Below are 21923 nucleotides of genomic sequence, written 5' to 3' on the forward strand. Positions count from 1 at the left end.
TCTAACCTACTCTCCTCTTAAAATGTTCATCAAACTCTTTTAACTTTCCTCCATAACCTTGCTAGCAGTTTATAATCACAACTTTATTTGTATGTCTATTGATTAATATTGCAAGGACTGTGTCTCCTTGTTACTGTGACATTTCCAGTACCCAGTACACACAGTTTAAGTACTTGAGGGAATGATCGAAGTATTTGTGATTGTACAGCAACACCATCGGGGATGTAATATACCTCCAAAAAGGAGACCATACCCCTCTGAAGATGTCAGCATTACTTCTTAAATTCTTTACTCTTTCTTACTTCTTGCCAATGGGTTATTTACCTTTTGTGGTTGCTCTGCGCTGAATTAATTATGGATCTAATCAATCAGGAGGGTTCATCCTGCAGGGACACCCACAGAGCAGCCTTCCCAGTTCCTTACCTAACAGCTCCAGTCTTGGCTTGTGTGAATAATGACAAGAGGACTGTTCATTATCAATCACCTTATTCTCTTTCAGGATAGTATATGTTTCTGATCCTCTGAATGTTTGCCAGACATATTTCAGCCTATAAACTTTCAAGGGGTGTGCTAATTGGGCTGATGATACATACGAGTATCCTTGCATTTTATTTTCATTAGTAGTAGTGATTGTAACTAACATTTGGTAGCAACTGGTTATTATTTACTATTATTATTATTTTATTTATGTATTTATTCATGAGAGACACAGAGAGAGAGAGAGGCAGAGACACAGACAGAGGGAGAAGCAGGGTCCCTGCAGGTAGCCGGACACGGGACTCGATCCCAAGTCTCGGGGATCCCGCCGCAAGCCGTTGGCCGATGCTCAACCACTGAGCCACCCAAGTGCCCACTCAGCTCTGCGAGTAGCGTGACAAACTCTCGCGGGATCTGCTGCATCCTGCCCGGGAAGTGAAGCCGCCCCTTTCCCGCGCGTGCGCACTGCGTGCCCCCCTCCGGCCTGGGGGATGGGACCTGCTGCCTCGGTGTTGCAGCACTTGTGGGCCACTAACCTTTACTTTATCATGGTCCCAAAGCAGAAGAATAGTGAGGGGGGCAGTTAGGATAGGCCAGAGAGAAGCCACAGAGTGGTTCTTTTAAGTGAAAAAGTGAAACTTTCCGACTTGACAAGGAAAGAAATAAAATAGTATGCTGAGGCTGCAAAGATCCACGGTAAGAACAAATCTGTGCAACTGTGACGACGGAAAGGGAAGTTGGCATTCGTTTTATTGTTAATCTCTTCCTGTGCCTAATTCAGAAATAAAACTTTATCATGGGGGGATATATGCAGAGGAAAAACCAGGATAGGGCAGCCCGGGCGGCTCAGCGGTTTAGCGCCGCCTTCGGCCCAGGGCGTGACCCTGGAGACCCGGGATCGAGTCCCACGTCGGGCTCCCTGCATGGAGCCTGCTGCTCCCTCCGCCTGTGTCTCTGCTTCCCCTCTCTCTTTCTCTCTGTGTCTCTCATGAGTAAATAAATAAAATCTTTAAAACAAAAACCAAGTAGAATCCAAGCTGCGGGACAGAGGGCTTGATCTCACGACCCTGAGATCACCACCGGAGCCGAAACCAAGGCCACTCCAGCGACTGCACCAGCCAGGTGCCCCACAGAAGGCGGATTCTTTTCCTTAGCTCTTCTGCTTTCTTTTTGCAACCATGAGAACACGGCTTGAAGCAGGAATACTTGCGTAGCGTGGCCGGAAGTACAGAGTACTTCTCCAGGCAGAATGGGCCCTGCCCTCCGGATTACCGTTGGGCTCCTCCCTCCTGGTTGGGAATGGTTCCTCTCTCGTGACATCAGATAGAAGGTGCCCCTCATGAGCTAGTACTTTCCCTACTACATTTGTTACACATTATTGGGAGCACAGTATGCAATGTCTATTTTCCCTGCGAGACCTTGCATTCTGTGAGAGAAGGGGTAATTTTGTTCCTGTTCATCTCTATATTCCCAAAGCCTAGACAGATTCGGACTAAAGGATGATACACAATGTATGTGGCTAATGACTGAATATAGGCAGAGTCCCTTCTAAGCCCTAAAACATGGACACACTGATTGACACTATGCAGGGAGTGGGGACAGGAAATGGCAAAAGTTACTTCTCCACTCAGTATTTGGTGGGCCACAGGGAGAACAAACTCTTCTCTTAGTGCCTTGGTGAGAAAAGGACATAGCTCATCCACTTAACTCTGGCAACGTGCATCATCCAATCTGAACAGCCTTCTGCCCTCCTTCTGGTTCCCTGTCTCGACTCTAGTTCTTCATGGAATACTAGTTTTCAATCTCATCTCTATTAGCTAAGAGCTTTGCTGAACCATCTAGGTTACTTCAAATTTACCTACAAATCATGTGACCAACCTCACTCTACCCTGTTCTGACTCTGCCACTTGGCTGTCTGAGCTTGGGAAAGTTGCTTTACTCCTCTAAATTAAGTTCTACTTATCTCTACAATGGGACTGATAGTATCCACCTCATATGTTTCCTGTGAGGGCTAAATGAATTAGTGTATGTAAATTATTTAGCACAATGCTTGAGACTAAATAAGATTCCGGAGTTGCCTGCGTGGCTCAGTTGATTAAACGTCTGCCTTCAGCTCAGGTCATGATCCCAGAGTCCTGGGATAGAGCACTGCGTGGGGGCACCCTGGTTGATGGTGAATCTGGTTCTCCCTCTGCCCCCCACCAAAACCGTCCCCCCAGCTGGTGCAATATCTCTCACTCTGTCTCAGATAAATAAATAAATAAATACAGTCTTTAAAAAAGATTCTAGTTGACGATATTAGCACTGCACCAGTAGCAAAGGCTTCTCAAGGATCTGGCATGAGAAATATATAGTCTTTGTGCCTAGATTGGGTGAACCTGACATTCTCTAAGCTTAAATCTGAACTGGAAATGGCACAAATTACTTCTAATTGTCCCCTACCGCATATCAATTCCCTCCTTCAGTTCTTCCTTCAGATAAAGAATTCCTGAATTTAAGTGGGCACATGGCTGTCCAACTAGACCACATTCTCCCGCCTCTGGCCAGTGGTATATGAGCAGAAGTCACATGTACTAGTCTACTTTCTCCTTCTTGCAGACTATGGTGTGGTTAGTCAGCTCTAAAAATGGGGATAAGGGCAACACCCTTGGACACAGAAGGATAAGAACATAGAAAGAATGTGGGTGCCTGGATGATTTCTTGGAACAGAGCTATCAACCCCCAGAATTGCCTATCTCTTCAGGTTATTCTGGGAGAGAGGAACAATAACTTCTATATTGTATTTGGGAGTCTCTATGGTAAACAACTTACTATAATATAACTAATACACCAGCCTGGCGAGAAAATCTGAGAATGTGATTTAGTTGGACTCCAGAGAAAAAAGAGGAAGGAGTGGGATGTTTAGCACCTGTATTTCAATCTCTTTTTTCCTCTTATAGTCACGTTAGCAAAAGTAGACAGCAAATACTAACACATTCATGTCATTTCTACATAAATCAACGAGAAGTCCTGTAGTATCCTACCTGTAGAAAATAACCACGATATACCTTGAGTGTTGTGTGAGTTTTTATGATGTATGTGAGAAATTCGTGAAAGGTAAGCAAAGCAAGTGAGGGGGTTCTTTGAAGAGGTAGCTTGGAATGCTCCCCGACCTGAGCAGCCCAGGCAGTCACCTGCTGAGACACTTTCTGAGAAGTGGGTATTCTGAGAGAGGTGGCAGTTCTTACTGCCTGAGAGAGAAATATGTCAAGATAGATAGAAGGGCCATAATTGACCTGAATGTGCCAGTTACAATTTTTAGCAGAAGCACACCTCTAAAATAATTCACCTCCAAAGTTAATGGAGTGTCAACTGAGAAAAACATTTTTGTGTTCTATAGCATGGCTCTCAAAAACTGAGTCACTGACTAAAGCGACTGAGAGGGAGCGAGAGGGAGAGCCTTTGAAAAGGACCCTGCAGGAAAACTCAGAGTGAGGACAGGTCTGGCCTCAAGGTTGATCTTAACAGAAAGAGAATGTCTCTAGCCTGGTTAAATTAATATAATCTTATGTAGGTTGAAGAGAAATAAGTGTTACTGACAGAACTGATGCTCTGGAAGCTGTCAAAATCCTGTCCAGAGATGACAGGGAGCTTTTGTGACTGAGCCAGCAAGTGACTGTAACTGACGGATAGGACAGTGTTTGGATATGAAAGACAGCTTTAAAGAAGCTGGCTAACTAGAGTCCAGAAGAATCTACTTAACATAAAGTGCTTGCAATTTCCATCTGCAATTGCTGTGTCGACTATTTCTTATTCCAGTAATGAATTTAATACTAAATTCCTTGTCAGTTTTAAAATAATGATTTAACTTTTTACAAATAAAGATATTTATTTATTTGAGAGCTAGAGCAAGCACGCGTGCGCATGAGGGCGGGACGTGGCAGAGGGAGAGAGAGAAGCAGAGCCCCTACTGAGATCTGGGATCATGACCTGAGCCAAAGGTAGACGCTTAACCAATGGAGCCACCCAGGTCCCCCATGATTTAACTTTTAATGGTTGGTAGAATTCTGTTTCTTATTTACAGTGTCTCAGTACATTAACTTTACACAAACCTCAATTGTTCAGTTATAGCTACCAAATTAGTTGGCACCTGGTACTCCCCAGCAGAACTTAGGTCTGGGCTAAGGTGCTAAGAGCTTAAAGAGATTTCTGGAGAGAATAATTATAAAAGAGATGAGGTGGAGGTTAGGAAAAGAAAGGAGAGGGAAAGGAGTATTGTAGGTCAGTGCAGCCTTGGGAAGAGAAAGGTAGCTGAGACAATTTGAATTGTCTTGCCCCTCCCTTGGGAGGAGACCACAGCCTCTATGAGGAATGCTAATGGGACTCCATGGGGAGAGTTTGAGACCTCTCAGGAGCCCTGTAGAGCCAAGTTTTACATATTGTTGTAAATATGCAGGGAATTTGGAACTAACTCGTAGATGTACTTTGGGAATTATCCTCAACTATGGGAATAATTAAATGAAGTTTATCACAGTTTTTCATATTTTAAACATCTGCAGTACTCCATAGTAGTGATAACATTTTGGGATTTTTGTTTATTATTTTTTTTAATTTTAAGATTTTATTTATTTGGGAGAGAGAGAGAAAGAGGGAGGGAGGGAGGGAGGGAGGGAGAGAGAGAGAGAGAGAATGCACTAGCAGATGGGAGGGGCAGAGGGAGAGGAGAAGCAGACTCCTTGCTGAGCAGGGAGCCTGATGCAAGACTCCATCCCTGAGCCAAAGGCAGATGCTTAACCGACTGAGCCACTCAGGCATCCTAATGATAACATTTTAAAGTGTGCTGTTCTTATATTTGCATCTATTTGCTTTTACAGGCAGATACGTTGGTAAATAAAGACAGTGTTTTTGCTTACATGTTTCAGGCTGATCCCAACATCATCACAAGAAAAATAGTAACTGAAAGCAACAATATATAGATAGGCACAAAAAAAAAAAAAAGAAAAAAAAGAAAAAGAAAAAAGAAAAAGAAAAAAAAATCCAAGCTCTAGAGAATTTAATACTATAACGTGGATTATTTAGGTATCTTTCTATGACTACTAATACGAAATCATGTTCTTTTAAAAAATATTTTTAAGGATGCCTGAGTGGCTCAGCGGTTGAGTAGTTGAGCAGGGAGCCTGCTTCTCCCTCTGTCTATGTCTCTGCCTCTCTCTGTGTGTCTCCCATGAATAAATAAATAAAATCTTTAAACAAATAAAATATTTTTAAAGACTTATTTATATTTGAGAGGGGGTAAGGGCAGAGGGAGAGGGAGAAGAAGACCTCCTACTGAGCAGGGACCCAATATGGGCTCGATCCCAGGACTGCAAGATCATGACCTGAGCCAAAGGCAGACACTTAATCTACTGAGCTACCTAGGTGCCCCCCAAAATCATATTTTAATACTTTAGTTTTATATAGAACTTTTGTAGAGATGGTCTCATCTGATTATCATGGGAACCTAGCAGTTGGTATTATTATTGCCAAATCTCCACTAATTCTTGGAGGCTGGCATTTGTGGCTATGGGCATGAGAAGGAGCAGTGACAGGGTTGGTGGCTGGAGCAGAAAGTCCACATCCAGGACAAGAGTGAAGGAGCTGTTGAAACTGAATAAATGAGGCCCAGACTTTTGAGGAATGCTAATGTCCAAAAATTCAACAGGAGATTTTGAAGGGTCCTCAAAACCCAAGGAGGCTAGAGGAACAGACAGCATCAGGAATGGAGGATGCTCACCTGAATGGTGAGGAAAGAGTGTGAGAATGGAGTCTAATACAGCAGGGCCCCTTACCTCTCACAGACGGATGAGACTCATGAAACACTGAGAGCTTGAGTAAATTTTCCACTCACACAGTGAGGAGCAAGATTGGCATTTACATTTACTTGGGCTGATTCCCATGTCAATATGTGATAAAACATATTTAAGATATTTCTTAGCCCTGATTCATACTTTTTGCACTTATTTGACTGTAAGAGTTTTGATAAGATAATCACCATTTTTGTATAGTTTAAGTAAAGTATCATTGTAATTTTAACTTCCTCTTCTTAACTTTGGTTTCTTTCTAACTTTGGATTGGTCTACATCTAGGTGTAAAATTACATAAAATTTTTAAGTTAATAATAGGTATTTGAGTTAGTAATTGTCATCAGAAGACCCTATGTCCACCAGCTTTCATAATTTTCTTTTTTTTTTAAAGATTTTATTTATTTATTCATTCATGAGAGACACACACAGAGAGAGAGGGGCAGAGACACAGGCAAATGGAGAAGCAGGCTCCCTTTACAGAGCTCGATGTGGGATTCGATCCTGGGTCTCCAGGATCACACTCTGGGCTGAAGGCAGTGCTAAACCTCTAAGCCACCCGGGCTGCCCTAACCTCTATTTCAAACAGAGACACTGAAGCTTTCATCACATCAAATGTTGGAAGTCCATAGTTCTTCCCTATATTTCCAAAGATTCCTGGTAGAACTTACAGTCTCTCCCTTTTTTGCTGTTAACTCATGCTAGTTCTTCAGTTTCATCTTCTCACTAGCCTCCTCTCCGTGGGCTCCTGCCCTCCCCCCTCACCCCCCCACAGCACTCTGCCTGTGACTCAGCCGGGCTTCTACATTGCCCAAATCACCACTGACAAGGTACTGTGCATGACACATTATTAGGAAGGTTTTAAGGAAAATGGGGTCATTGCAGCTCAGAATAGGAACAACTCCAAAATCAGAAATGATTTTTCCAAAAATAGTTTATGAACCACTTTCCATCCTGGATCACCTTTTACTGCCATGGCCTGCCTGTGGATCTTAAACTATTGAAATATTGTCGGCTTCTCTTCATAGAGAGAGGGCTCATTACCCCCTCTTTTCCAAGTTTCTAGGGCCCCTGAAACTTTGGAGCTACCCATGAACAACTCCCCAAATTCCTGCTCATTTATTACATATTTTAGATTCATTTAAGCCTCCCCATCTGCATGAGCTCCTGACCTCACCTTTCCCTGGGTTATTCTGTACAAAGGACTTAGGGTATGTGATACAAAGAACTGGTGAAAGCTTTGAATTCTTAGGCAAAGTTTTGTTTTTTTTCTTCCTCACCTCCAGCTCATAAGTGAAGGAAAAATTTATTTTCAGTTTAAAATTTATTTTTGCCACTTCAGGAGTAGTGATTCATCTTTGTTTTTGCAGCCATTGTATTTCTTTCTGTTACATGAAAATAATAGTAATAAATGTTGCTTGTCGTTACTCATTTTACCTTGTTAGAGACACAGAATTTAATGCTTTACATTCATTTATTGCATTAAATCTTTGCAAATGACATGTGAAGTAAGTCCTGCTATCGCTCCTCACCTTATAATGGCTGGAACTGAAGCTCAGAGGTTCAGTGTCTTTCCTGAGTTGTGCAGTCCCTGCGTGCAGTGGAACACGGCATGGGAACTGAGCTTGGATGACTGCAACTCTTTGCTCTCAAGTGCTATATTATCTGACATACTGGGCAGAGGTGGACTGCGCTGTACATCTGTATCATGCAGACGGCACTCTCTCCCAGTGTACTTCCTTGAACTCATGTGTATGTATTTAAGAGATGACTTGTGAATTAAAAACTATGACAGGGAGAGGAAGAGGAATATGATTAAAGTGAAAAGTATTACTTGCTGGCAGACCAACGGAGAAATAAGAGTTTGGTGACAGTGCCTCAGCTGCCTTTTTCCATTTATCTGGCATGCAGATCCTAGGGCCATAGAATGCTTGTAGAGAGGACAACTGCTAAATGGACAAGAATGAGGGGGAAACATCTATTATGCAAAATTATTTGTTGTGGAGTACTTGCAATGTGTAGAGTTATAAAGTAAACTTTGGGTAATGAAAACAAACTTCGTTGCACTGAAGCTTTCTTGGTTATGATATAAAATTGCCAGAGGTTATCTTTAGCTTTATTTGGAATAGTTTTAAAAGTCATTTGCCAGATTTGCGATTAGTACTATTTGATGTTTGTTTGTGGTTTCTTATTCCTGTCTAGTTTTCAGTGATATATACATTGACCTTTTTTGGTAATTATGCCCCATAAAGTAGTGGGGTAACTTGAAAAAAACCTAAGGGTGGCTTTGGCCTCCAGGAATTTGGGGGGGGGGGTTGCTATTGATGTAATTGTGTTATGTAAGTTAGAGTATGAAAATCTTTCACCCACTTCTGAGACAGGCATAAAAAGGCTTACATAAGAAAGAGGGTGATGATTGTTCATGACATTGTGGATACACTTAATGCCACTGACCTATACACTTAAAAATGGCTAAAGTGGTTAATTTTGTTATATATGTGCTTCCACAATTTAAAAAAGTAATGAAGGGGGCAGGGAAGAAAGAGGAGGGCTTCATCTCTAATCCTGTCATGGTCATCTTCCTCTGTTATTCAGAGATATTTCTTCTGGGAGATCTCCAGGAGTGCCTAGGGCTCTAAGCATTGGTGAATCTTGACATTTTAAAATATCCTGATGTTCTTGTCTCCCCCATATCCAGCCAAAACAAACCAACCAAACAAAATTACATGAATTTTCAGTGGTGGGTGTTGGAATATACAGAGAAATATAAGATGAGGGTCATGTTCTCAAAGACATGACAAAGAGTTGGAGAAATAGTTTGAAAGGTTAGCCACAAACACATGCATATTGCTAATGTACCATATAAGGCCTTTAAGTGGTAACTGATTGATGTTGATTGTAAGGGTTTAGGAAATGGACAAGGAAGAGAATTCCAGAATACTAGGACTATCAGAGAAGAATTCAGGGAAAAGGTGAAACATGAATTGGTGCTTGAAAGATGAAGAGGAGGGATCCCTGGGTGGCGCAGCGGTTTGGCGCCTGCCTTTGGCCCAGGGCGCGATCCTGGAGACCCGGGATCGAATCCCACGTCGGGCTCCCGGTGCACGGAGCCTGCTTCTCCCTCTGCCTGTGTCTCTGAGCCTCTCTCTCTCTCTCTGTGACTATCATGAATAAATAAATAAAAAATCTTTAAAAAAAAAAAAAAAAAAAAAAAAAAAAAAAAAAAAGAAAGATGAAGAGGAATCAGATTGCTGTGGAATTTGTCATAATGAGAGACAAATTATAATCATATCTAAGGACAAATGATTATTTTCTTCCTTTTGTGAACTCCATTCTCTTTCTTCTTTGTTACAACAATATCATCTGCATACCTTCGTTTATAAGTCATTCAATAATTCATTTGTTAGCACCATGTGTCTTGCCTATAGCCTGACTCTTACTCATGCATTGGGGTATACTGTGAACTAAATAGAAGAATCTCTGCCCCCATGGAGCTTATATTCCAGTGAAGGAGACAGATGATTAAAAAAGATATATGGGGGATCCCTGGGTGGCTCAACGGTTTAGTGCCTGCCTTCTGCCTGGGGTGTGGTCCTGGAGTCCCAGGATCAAGTCCCGCATTGGGCTGCCTGCATGGAGCCTGCTTCTCCCTCTGCCTGTGTTTCTGCCTCTCTCTCTCTCTCTCTGTGTGTCTTTCATGAATAAATAAATAAAATCTTTAAAAAAATAAAAAAGGTATATGAATGAAATATAGTGATAACTGTAGGAAAAAAATAAATTAGAAGAAAAGATATAAATTGCTAGAGGATATTGAAATTAGAAGGGTGGCTGAGGAAAACCTCACCGAATATGTGAATTTTGAAGAAAGATCTGAACACAGTGAGGGAGTTATCTAGGGGAAGAGCATCCTGGGCCGAGGGTCCAGCAGGCACAGAGGTCGTGATGTAGAAGTGTTCTTGATATGTTCGAGTAACTGCAAGAAGGCCAATGTGGCTGGAGTAAGTAATAGATGAGAGTGTCAGAAGACGAGATATGTGAGGCGATGGTGAGCCCAGTCACATAGGGTCTTTCATGTCACAGTAAAGACTTTGAGTGAGTTAGGTCATCTTTGCAGGATTTGAGTACAGAAATAACATGATCTAACTGGGTTTTTAGACTCGTCCGCAAAGGACTGAAGGGGAGAAACTGGTTAGGAGGTTATTGAAATAAGCTAGAAGAGACGTGCTCTCTGGCGCAGATTGGTGAAGATGTTGAGAAGTGTTCAGTTTCTTGATGTATTTTGAAAGTAATGCTGATAGAGTTTGTTGATTATCCAGATGGAGGAAGTGAAGGAAAAGAGGAGTTAAAGTCCTTGAGCAGCTGGGTGGCTCAGTGGTTTAGCACAGCCTTCAGCCCAGGTTGTGATCCTGGAGATCCAGGATCGAGTCCCATGTCCAGCTCCTTGTGGGGAGCCTGCTTCTCCCTCTGCCTGTGTCTCTGCCTGTCTCTCATTTTGTGTGTCTGTCATGAATGAATAAATAAAATCTTAAAAAAAAAAAAGTCCTTGCCTTGAGTGACTGTAAGGATGTAGTTACTTTGAATGAGATGTGGAAGATTTTGGGAGGAGTTGTTTTGGGGAAAATATCAGGAGCTTGTTTTGGACATGTTGAGTTTGAGATGTTTAATAGGCATTCATTCACTGGCAATATAAAATAGGCAGTTGGGTATATAGGCTTGGAGTTCAGAGAAAAGGTTCAGGTTATAGATATAAACTTGGGCATGTTATTTAAGGTCATATGATGAAATAGGAAATGAATGTAGATAGAGAGAAGGGGGCCAGTGCCTGAGCCCTAGGATTTTCCAACATTTTGAGATTGGGGAGAAAAGATATGAGCAAAAGAAACTTGGAGTATGTAGAAAGTAGGGATAAAACCTGAAATGTGTGGTGTTTGCATCACTGGTGACTTTGAAAAGAGGAGTTTCAGTGATGTAGTGGGGATGAAAAACCTAACTGATGTGTTCAAGAGAAAACAGGAGAGGAGAGATTGGAAGTAACTGAGTACCATTTCAAGATTTGTGGTAAAAAGAAGGAAAGAAAAGCAGGTAGCTGGAGGGGAGGAGTGAGGTCAAGAGAAACTTAAAATGATATGAGAGTAATACGTGCATGTCTGTATGCTAATGGGAATAATCTATAAGAGAGGGAAAAACTGATAATGCAGGAGGGAGTATAATTACAGAGGAAATATTCTTGTAAAGCGTGGAATCGGATTTAAGGAATAATTATAAGTATTTGAAATAACGTGAGAGAAGGTAGAGTATACATACATACTCCAAGGTAGGAGGCACATTTCAAAACTGGCAGTTTGTACCTGTTTACTTCAACACATTTTATGTTTATTTCTTTGAGTCCTTTATGGGCCTTCTTGAAGACAAAGGCTATACTACTGCATTTTTATGTGTGGTCCCATCACTCAACAGAGGTTTCTTGAATGAATGAATGAAAATGAGAAACTCAACATTTATGGCTTTGAATACACATAAATGAAAAACTGGGTTTTAAGCATTATAAGGAACAAAGTAGGGCACCTGGGTGGCTCACTCGGTTGGGCATCTGCCTTTGGCTCAGGTCATGATCCTGGCATCCTGGGATCGAGCTCCCCATCAGGATCCCTGCTCAGCGGGAAATCTGTCTCTCTCTCTCTCTCTCTCTCTCTCTCTTCCCCTCTCTCTGTGCTCTTTCTCACTCTCTCTCTCAAATAAATAAATAAAATCTTAAAAAAAAAAAGAAACAAAGTGGAACCTAATATTTTTAGTCTTCAAGAAGGTTAAGAAATTAGTGTTGGGAAGATATAATGAAATTTTTAAAAAAGATTTTATTTATTTATTCATGAGACACACACACACACACAAAGAGAGAGAGAGAGAGACAGAGAGAGAGACAGAGAGAGAAACACAGGCAGACGGAGAAGCAGGCCCTATGCAGGGAGCCTGATGTGGGACTTGATTCCGGGTCTCCAAGATCAGGCCCCAGGCTGAAGGCAGAGCTAAACCGCTGAGCCACCCGGGCTGCCCATGAAATTTTTATTCTTAAAAGAAGTTTTCATGATTATCATCTAAGAAGATATTACTCAGAAATGACTTTTAAAAATTAGCAGCTTTATTGACATATAATTCATATACCATAAAGTTCACTCTTTTAAGTATGTAATTCAATGTTTTTTTTAGCATATTCACAGAATTGTACATCTATTACTACTATCTAATTCCAGAGAGAAACCCCATAAAAGAAACTGCATAGCCAAAGCGGTCATTTGGCTTGGTAATTACTAATCTACTTTCTGTTTTTATGGATTTTCATATTTTGGACATTTCATAAATAAGGAATCATGAGACATGTGGCCTTTGTGTCTGACTTCTTTCACTTAACATATTTTCAAAGTTCATTTATGTTGTAGCATGTATTGAAACTTCATTTCTTTTTATGATTGAATAATATTCCATCGTGTGGATACGCCATGTTTTGTTTATCCATTTCATCAGCTGATGGACATTCAGATTGCTTCTACTTTTTGGCTGTCATCAGTAACGTTCCTATGAACTTTTTTATACAAGTTTTTGTATAAACACGTCTTAAATTCTCAACCTATTATAGTATCAACTCAAACTTCACAATCTATTCTAAATATTATTAGCTCAAAAGCTCAAATATGATCAATTTAAATCATAAAAATTAGCTGTGGGTGAGGTTCTTCTCATAAAACATCCCAGGGCATATTTGGTCTTCATCTGTGTATCTATGAAACTAGAAAGCATATTATCTACACACACAAATACAATGATGGGACAAGCCTAAGAGTTACAGACATTCCTGTACAAAAGGGAAGGAAATGGAAGGAACAAAAGAGTCACTGGTCCCAAGCAGTTTTTCTAGCTGGAAAACTCTATTGGGTTTGAAGGCCTGGGAATAATTCTCTGTAAATCTTGGCTCTACTCTCTGGGCACTTGGTTCCACACCCTCAGAATTATCTTATTTATTTATTTATTTATTTATTTATTTATTTATTTATTTATTTATTTATTTATTCATTCATTTATGAAAGGTAATGCATCTTTGCAGCTGAGTAGTTTTATTAGCATGACTCATGCCTGTAGAATTTTGGGTGTCTAGCAGCCTTCTTTCATTTCATACTCTCTTTGTCCTTTTGGGTCCAAGCTGGTATTGTTTCTGCTAGTATTTAAAATTCTCAAAAACCTTGTGGGTCTTATGTGTATGTCATGGGATTTGCTCCATTATTGGTGAGGATCCTCTAAAATATTTCTTAGATAATCCCATCTTTATTTTTGGCCTCTGCTGAGCCAGCTGAAGGGATTTATGAATCACAAACTTAATCTTTTCAAAGAGCCTCTTCTGTGATATGTGACTGAATATTCTGACCTTTTGATTGATCTGAGGTATTAGCAAAAGTTTATACAGCCACACACTCAGCTTTTTCTCTCCTGAAGGTACATCCCTTAAATTTTAGCATCTTTGGCAATCTGATAATGCTGAGAATTCCCTAGATCATCAAGTCCTGGTTCCTTTTTGCTTAACTCTTTCTCCCCTCATTCTTGCAGGTTTGTCAACATGATTTAGGTACTCTGTAAGGTGATGCATGTTTTCCTTACTACACTTCTTCATTTCTTCCGAGGCCTCTCTAGCAGAGTTGTTAATATTTCTGCTACCAGTCTGTTCAAGGTAATCTAGGCCTTTCCAATCTTGCTTCTCAGAAACTTTCCAACCTCTGCCAACTGTCCATTTCAAAAGCTACTGCCACATATTTGTGTATTTGTTGCATCAGAACCCCACTTTCATTGCCATAACCTGCATTAGCTCTCCATTGCTGCTGTAAAAACTTAACCACACACTTAGTGGTGTAAAGCAACACAAATCTATTATCTTGCAAATTTATTAGAAGTCTGACACAAATTTCACTGGGCTAAAATCAGTGTACCAGCAGGGCTGACAAGGTTTATGGGAGAATATAATTGCTTGCTTTTTCCAGCTTCTAGAGGCTACCTGTACTCCTTGGTGTTTGGCCTCCTCCTCCATCTTTAGAGCTGCAACAGTGGTTTGAATTTTCCTCACCTGCATCCTCTGACATCCTCTTTTACTTCTCTTTTCCACTTTAAGGATTTGTGATTAAATTGGGTTTACACAGATAATCCGGAGTAATCTCCCTGTTTCAAGGTCATTTTATTAGAAACCTTACTTCTTTGTGTAACCTTAAGTCTCCTTTGCCATATAACCTAACAAATTCATGGGTTTAGGATATTAGGACTTGAACATTTTTGGGGTGCCATTATTGTGACAACCACACTCATATAATCTCTTTATTTGTTGTAGGTTTATTCAGATTTTCTTTTTTTTTTCTTTTTGAGTCAATTTTGATAGTTTGTGTCTTGCTAGGAATTTGTCCATTGCATCTAGGTTGTCTAGTTTATTGGCATACATCTGTTCCTACTATTTCCTTATAATTGTTTTTATTACTGTGAGGTTGATAGTGATCTAATTTACTGTCATTTCTGGCTTTAGCAATTTTAATCTTTTTTTTTTCTTGGCTCTATCTAAAGTTTTACCAATTAAAAAAATCTTTTCAAAGGAACAACTTGATTTTGTTGCTTTTCTCTATTGTTTCTCCATTCTTTATTCCATCTATTTCCACTCAGTTTTTATTATTTCCTATCTCTTGTTTGCTTAAAATTTTAGAGAAAGAAAAACAAAATAGCGTTTTTTTTTTTTTAAAGTATTTTATTTATTTGAGAGAGAGAGAGCATAGGCAAGAGAGTACAATGTGGGAGAGGAGGAGGGGCAGGGGGAAAGGGAGAAGTAGACTCCTTGCTGAGCAGAAAGCCCAACTCTAGGCTTGATCCCAGGGCTCTAGTTTCTTAAAGTGAAAGACTAGATTACTAATTTGAGATCATTTTTCTTTTTAAATATAAGTGTTTATAGCTGTAATTTTCCCTCTAGCATTGCCTTAGCCATATTCATAGGTTTTAGAATATTGTATTTTGTTTTTAGTATTTAAAATATTCTCCAATTTCCTTTGTAACTTTTTCTGTGATCCATTGGTTACTTAGGAGTGTGTTGTTTAATTTCCACATATTTGTGAATTTCCTAAATTTCTTCCTGTCATTGATTTTGAATTTTATTCCATTGTGATCAGGGAATATACTTTGTATGATTGCAGTCTATTTACATTTTTTGAGACTTGTCTTAAGGATCTAACACATGGACTATCCTTGAGATTTCATGTATACTTGAGAAGAATGTATATTCTGTTATTATTAGGTGGTCTGTTCTATAGATATATATTCTAATTGGCTTATAGTATTGCTTAAGTCTTCAGTTTCCTTGCTGATCATCTATTGGTTGTTCTATTCATTATTAAAAGTAGAATATTGTATTCTCCAGCTATTACTGTTTAATTTTCTATTTATTTTTTTAGTTATGCTGATATTTGCTTAGTGGATTTGGGATTTTGTTAGGTATATATGTTTACAATTGTTTTGTCTTCCTGACATATTAATTTTTTTAATCATTATAAAATACCTTTCATTCTCTTTTGTAACAACTTTTGTCTTAAAGCCCATTTTGTCTAATACATACATAGCTCTCTTTTGGCTACTGTTCTAATGGTGTATGTTTTTCCATCCTTTTACTTTTTACTTTCTTGTATCTTATTTCTTACTCATTTGTTTCTAAAATGAGTCTCTTGTAGACAGCATATAATCAGATCATTTAAAAAAATTATCTGGCAATCTCTGTGTTTTGATTATTGTGGTTAGTCCATTACATTTGATGTAATAATCAGTAAGGTAGGATATATATCTGCCATTTTGCTGTTTGTTTTCTGTATATTCTGCTATGTTAAGTAGATACTCCCTAGCATGTCATTTTAATTCTGTTATTTTTTTTATCACTATGTGCTTTGAGTTACTTTAGTAGTGTTTGTCCTGAGGAATATAATTAACACTTAATTTAAAATAATCTAGTTATATTAATACCAACTAATTTTTATAGCATACAATTTTTTTTGCTCCAGTGTGGTCCTGTTCCCACCTGCCTCCTTTGTATAATTTTTGTTATATAAATTACATCTTTATTTGTTATAACACACCAAAAGTTTTATAATTATATTTTTATGTAATCTTTTTAATTAGGAGAAAAAAGGAATTACAAACTAAAATACATTTATGCTACTTTTTATATTTTCCTATTTAACTTCAATGGTGCTCTTAATTTTTTCATGTGGATTTGAATTACTATCTATTGGCCTTTTATTTCAGCCTGAAGGACTCCTTTTAGTATTTATTGTGTGGTTTGCCTTCTTGTGACAAATTCTCTCTGGTTTTGTTCATTTGGTTATAAAGAGAAAAATTGTCCTGACAAATTGTTAGAATAGTAAGGAAAATTTTACTCAAGACTGTTGCAATAGGGAGAATATTTCACTAGAGGAGAGAGTTTGGGTTTAACTCTGAATACAACAAGGACAAATGGGTATTTATAGCTAACAAGCTGAGTGAAGGTACCAGTAGATGTAAAATTACTAAGAGGAGAGAGACATCAAGAGTAGGGAGATTCTTGCTATACTGACTTAGGATTCTTGTTAAAAGCAGATCAAGGTTTAGGCCTAATTGAGAAGAGGGGTCAGAAGTTTGGTCAAGGAGAGAGTCTTTGTTACGGGAATGTTATAATTTATCTTTCATTTTTGAAGGATAGTTTTTCTGGATATGGAATTCTTGATTGACAATCTTTCTTTTAGAACCTTGCAACTTTAGACCCTTGCAACAATATTCTCTTGCCTTCCAGCCTCCATGGTTTCTGATGAGAAGTCAAGTTTTAATCTTATTAAGGATTCCATGTGCATGATAAGTCACCTTTCTCTTGCTGTTTTCAAGATTCTTTTTTGTCTTTTGCCAGTTTGATTATGATATATTTAGGTGTGTATCTCTTTAAGTTGATCCTAGGCTCTTGAGCTTCTTAGACATGCATATTAATATTTTTCATCAAATTTAGGATATTTTTGGCCATTATTTCTTCAAACATTCATTCTCAGCCTTTCCTTTTCTTCTGAGACTCACTCTCATGATTGGTATGTTGGTATGCTTGAAGACATTCCAAAGGTCTTTGAGTCTTTGTTAATTTTTCTTCATTCTTTTTTCTTACTATTCCTCAGTTTATATAACCTCAATCACTCTTCAATTTTGTGATTCTTTCTTCTGTCAGATATAATCTGTTGTTGAGTCTTTCTCATGAAATTTTCACTTCCATTATTGTACTTTAAAACCCTAGAGTATTTATTTGGTTCTTTTTTTCCTCCTCTTCTTCCTCCCTCATCTTTTTTTTCCTCCTTTCCCTCCTTCTTTGTTCTCTTCCTTATCTCCTCCCCTTCTTTCTTATTCCTTTCATTTCTATGTATTATTGATGATCTCTATGAGGTATTACTCTCATAATTTTCCTTAATTTATTACACATAGTTTCATTTAGTTTTTTAAATGTATTTATGATAGCTGCCTTAAAGTCTTTTCCTAGTAAGTTCAACATGTAGGCTTCCTTGGAAAGTTTCTACTACTGATGTTTTTCCTACATGTGGGTCATATTTTCCCTTTCTTTGCATGTCTTGTTTATTCTTTGTTGTAGTTGTTATCTGGACACTCAGTATAATGTTATGTGGCAATTCTGAAAGTGACGTCCCTCTGTACTCCCCCAACCTGAGTTTTTGTTCTTGCCTTTTACTTGTTTATTTAGTGACTTTGGCCTATTCTGTAAAGTATGTGTAAAGTCTGTAAAACTGTATATAGTCACTGATGTCTCTGCTTGATTACTTTAGTGATAAGTTAATGAATGGACAGAGATTTCCTTAAAAGCCTTGAGTCAGTAAGGCTTCCAGCCTTTGCTAATAGATGTGTGTGTGTGTGTGTGTGTGTGTGTGTGTGTGTGTTGGGCATATTTTCAATGCTATTATAAGTTATTTACAACTCTGCCTTAGCTTTTATTTTTTGCCTGAGCGGGGTCTCAAGGTAAGCCAGGTATGAGATTCTGGCCTTCTGAGATATTTTCTTAGCATATGCACAGCCCTGGGTGTGCACACAACCATGTTCTTACACATGATCTTCTTGCTTGCCAGGAATATTTCAGAACTTTCAAAACCTGTATGGACATGTTATTCCCCAGTTTTTCATTTTAAGTATTTTGGTCAGCCTTTTGTTAGCCCCAGTTGGTAATGCTGTCTCAGGTGGCAGCAAAATTAAACAATTGCCATTGATTGTCTTTGACAAATGCCCTGTAGATAGATCTGTTTGCACAGAGCAAGTTCTGAGTCATGTCAAATAAAGACAAGCCCTGAATGGAGCTTTTTAAGTGAACCACAAGACAGATCAAATGGTGACAGTTCTGTGGGGACAGATCTTTTAAGGGAGTTCCAAACTCATTCTGTTTCTTCCAGTGGCTGCTAGACTGCTGTTTTTCACAGCTACCATAGAGCTTTTATTCTCATGGTTTCTATCTTGCAGCTTTCTTTAAGAACTAGATGGAATAAAAAGTGAAGTTTTCATTTATTATATTAAGGAAGGGAAAATAAAAGGAGGTATTCTGTCTTTTTAAAAATGATGATTAACCTGTTCACGACAGATTTTTTTTTCACGACAGATTTTATTAAAGGAAAGATAAGTGTCATCTGTCACTTCCATCCACCAACAAAAACAATATTTCTCCACAGTGCTGGGTAAATGACTCTTGATTACAGAGAATCCTTGTTAAGAGAGATGCAATTCCTTCCATGTTGATTCAGGCATAGAACAATATAGAATCATATCATTTCATTGAAACACTCGAGTTTGTTCTGTAATAGATAAGTTAAATGCTTTCACCTGAGACTAGTTTTCTGCAGAATTCTGAGTACGTAAGAGGATCACAACAATTGAACTTCTGGATTTATTGTCAAGTAAATTTGATTAGGCTAACCTATAAGTTTTAAGCTACAAAGCAAGATTCCAGTCAGCATTATCCTTGAATTTGCTTATCTCGGTAGATAACAGCAGCAACAACAAGAAAACCTGCAAAAGACAAGCAAATATGGAAACAAACAGCCACAAGCATAAACATCTGAACTTTACTGGGATGGAGCCAGAATAACCAACAATTCATTTTATTCTGTTACTAATTTTATGGTGCTTGGAATTTAATTAAAAATTGTACGATTTAGGGGGTACCTGGCTGGCTCAGTCCCTACAGTGTGGGACTCTTGATCTTGAGGTTGTGAATTTGAGCCCCATGTTAGACATAGAGATTATTTAAAAATAAAATCTTAAAAAGATTGTATGATTTGGCCTTCTATTTTTTTTTAAGTGTGACTGTTCTACTCACTTGAATGGAAGATGGAATCATTGAGTGCCTCATGTCTTGGGTTAACCTTGATATACTCAGCTTTAATCAGTGACTAAACTTTTTAGTCAGTCAAATGGAGTTATTAATAATTTTGATTTTCTTTTTGCATCTTTTAAACATGAGAAAAATTAACTAATTGTTTTCCTTCTTTTTTTCCTGCCTACTCCTTTGGTGCTACTTTAAATCTTTATGAGTTAAAATCTGAGTATTAATAGTACTTTTCCTTGATAGGAAAATGAATAATTAAATTATAAAAAGGGTTTTATTTATTTATTTTTGTTTTGTTTTTGCTACTTTTGCTTTTGTTTGTTTGTGTTTTGGTAAGAGGAAGTAGCTGCAGGAAATCTTATTCAACTTTCTAATCAGATCTGGATCCTGAGCAGCCAGATATACTTTTTTTGTTCTAGGTACCTTAGCAGACCAGAAGGTCAAGGTAGGTTTTCTCAAATCTCTTATTACACAGGGATTAGTCCCAATGCAATTTGGAGTTTCTTTCTCATAGCTGGTGTAGCTTTGTACTCACTTATTACCAGACCTGATAAATATTTACATAAGTATTAGGGATCCCTGGGTGGCGCAGCGGTTTGGTGCCTGCCTTTGGCCCAGGGCGCGATCCTGGAGACCCGGGATCGAATCCCACGTCGGGCTCCCAGTGTATGGAGCCTGCTTCTCCCTCTGCCTGTGTCTCTGCTTCTCTCTCTCTGTGTGTGACTATCATAAATAAATAAAGAATTTAAAAAAAAAAAAAAAAAAAAAAAAAAAAAAAAAAAAAAAAAAAAAAAAAAAAAAGTATTAAAGTGACCAGCCCTTTAGAAATATATGGCTCCACTTGATTTACCTGTGAGAGTGTATTACTATCAGTGTTGTTGGTGAATGATAGTTTTGGTTATACAGACCTTAAATACAAGTTTCCCTCCTCAGTCTCTCTATAGAAACACATGAATATGGCTGCTGGTTTATGGAGTGGGGAATATCCATTAGTCTCTGGTGGCTTGAGCCAACATAAATGATTCCTTAGAGCAGTGAGATGGAAAACTAGAAATCTAACTAGCTGTATGGCAGACAAGGACTAGACTTCCTCGTATAATTAACGTGTGAGATGGGAGCATTGCTTCTTGAGGTTTGATGGCCTCTCTGCGTCATGTAGCTCACTGGGTGTGAATGATGTCTGCTTGTTTATCTGGAAATCTGAAAGTTTGCCTTTGTCTTATCTTTACACCTCATTGCTCCTCCATCTCCTTTTCAAATCTCATTTAAAAGGTATTTAGATATTTTTTCCTTGCCCATCTTTCTTAATTTTTCTCTGTCTCTCTTGATGGCATTGTGATTCCAATGTCTAACATTGTCTTTTCCAGGGTATTTGCCAATCTTCTTCTTCAACTTAAACTTTGATATAAAATATCTGTAAACTTAGCCTATGAAACTCAGACTAGTGCATGGAAATATAGTTGTCTAAATTAGTTCAGGTCAGTAAACCGTTTCTAAAACACAAGTTGGTCACTTAGGACATTGCATTAACTCAGGCACAAGTAGTTTCATAAGTTAAATTATTAGTACAGTGTGCCAAGACATTTGTTACTCAGAAACTATAGATTAAAAATGCTCTGAAATGAAATTATCCTTTTAAGAGAGTGGCTCTTCTATTTATAGCAAAGGGCTATTCTAGTCAGAAGAGATGATGGGCACTGAGCTTGTGAGGTTATTAGGCAAGGTGGTAGCTATGGAGAAGTGTGGAAAGGAGTTTGGAAAGTTCTGACCAGGATTTCCTGCCACTGAATTGAAGGGAGTATACTTTAACAGTGCCTTCTAAAATTTAAATCTCTTGTAGCTTATGTACACTTGTTCTTTCTCTGTTAAAAAGGCTGAAGTATAGAAGTCTCGGAAGGGGGCCATGATACTTACCTGTGGTCACATCCCTACCTTCTCTAATCTCAGGGCATTTGAAAGTTAGTGAGACAAACTTTGAGTTAGCTTTACCAAGTGTGTGCATTCTACTGGATATAGATAGAGGTCAGTTAATTAGTTTTAGTTAACCTATTGGGGACTGGTGTTCCTGGTGTGTAACTTCAATCACAAAGTGGAATAGAGACACTGGCTGGATCTGTTCCAGCATCATTGGGAGGTATTATTTTAAGTAGAGTCAAATTTTACCCAAATATCTAACTCTTGAGGATGAGCTGCTTTTTTATTTCAATGACTTATTATTTCTTGAGCTAGTCTTT

General features: G+C 38.5%; 1 protein-coding gene across 26 annotated transcripts in view; it reads left to right on the top strand.

Moving 5' to 3' along the window:
• Positions 1-941: 941 nt before the first annotated feature.
• The window catches only part of LOC144300571 (uncharacterized), a 227658-nt gene continuing 206676 nt past the window's right edge, over positions 942-21923 (top strand). For all 26 annotated transcript variants that reach the window (XR_013367287.1, XR_013367284.1, XR_013367285.1 and 23 more), the window contains exon 1: positions 942-1173. The gene's annotated coding sequence lies outside the window, so the exon portion shown is untranslated. The remainder of the gene's footprint in view (positions 1174-21923) is intronic.

The sequence above is a fragment of the Canis aureus genome, chromosome 28 (assembly GCF_053574225.1).
Source record: "Canis aureus isolate CA01 chromosome 28, VMU_Caureus_v.1.0, whole genome shotgun sequence".
Taxonomy (NCBI): domain Eukaryota; kingdom Metazoa; phylum Chordata; class Mammalia; order Carnivora; family Canidae; genus Canis; species Canis aureus.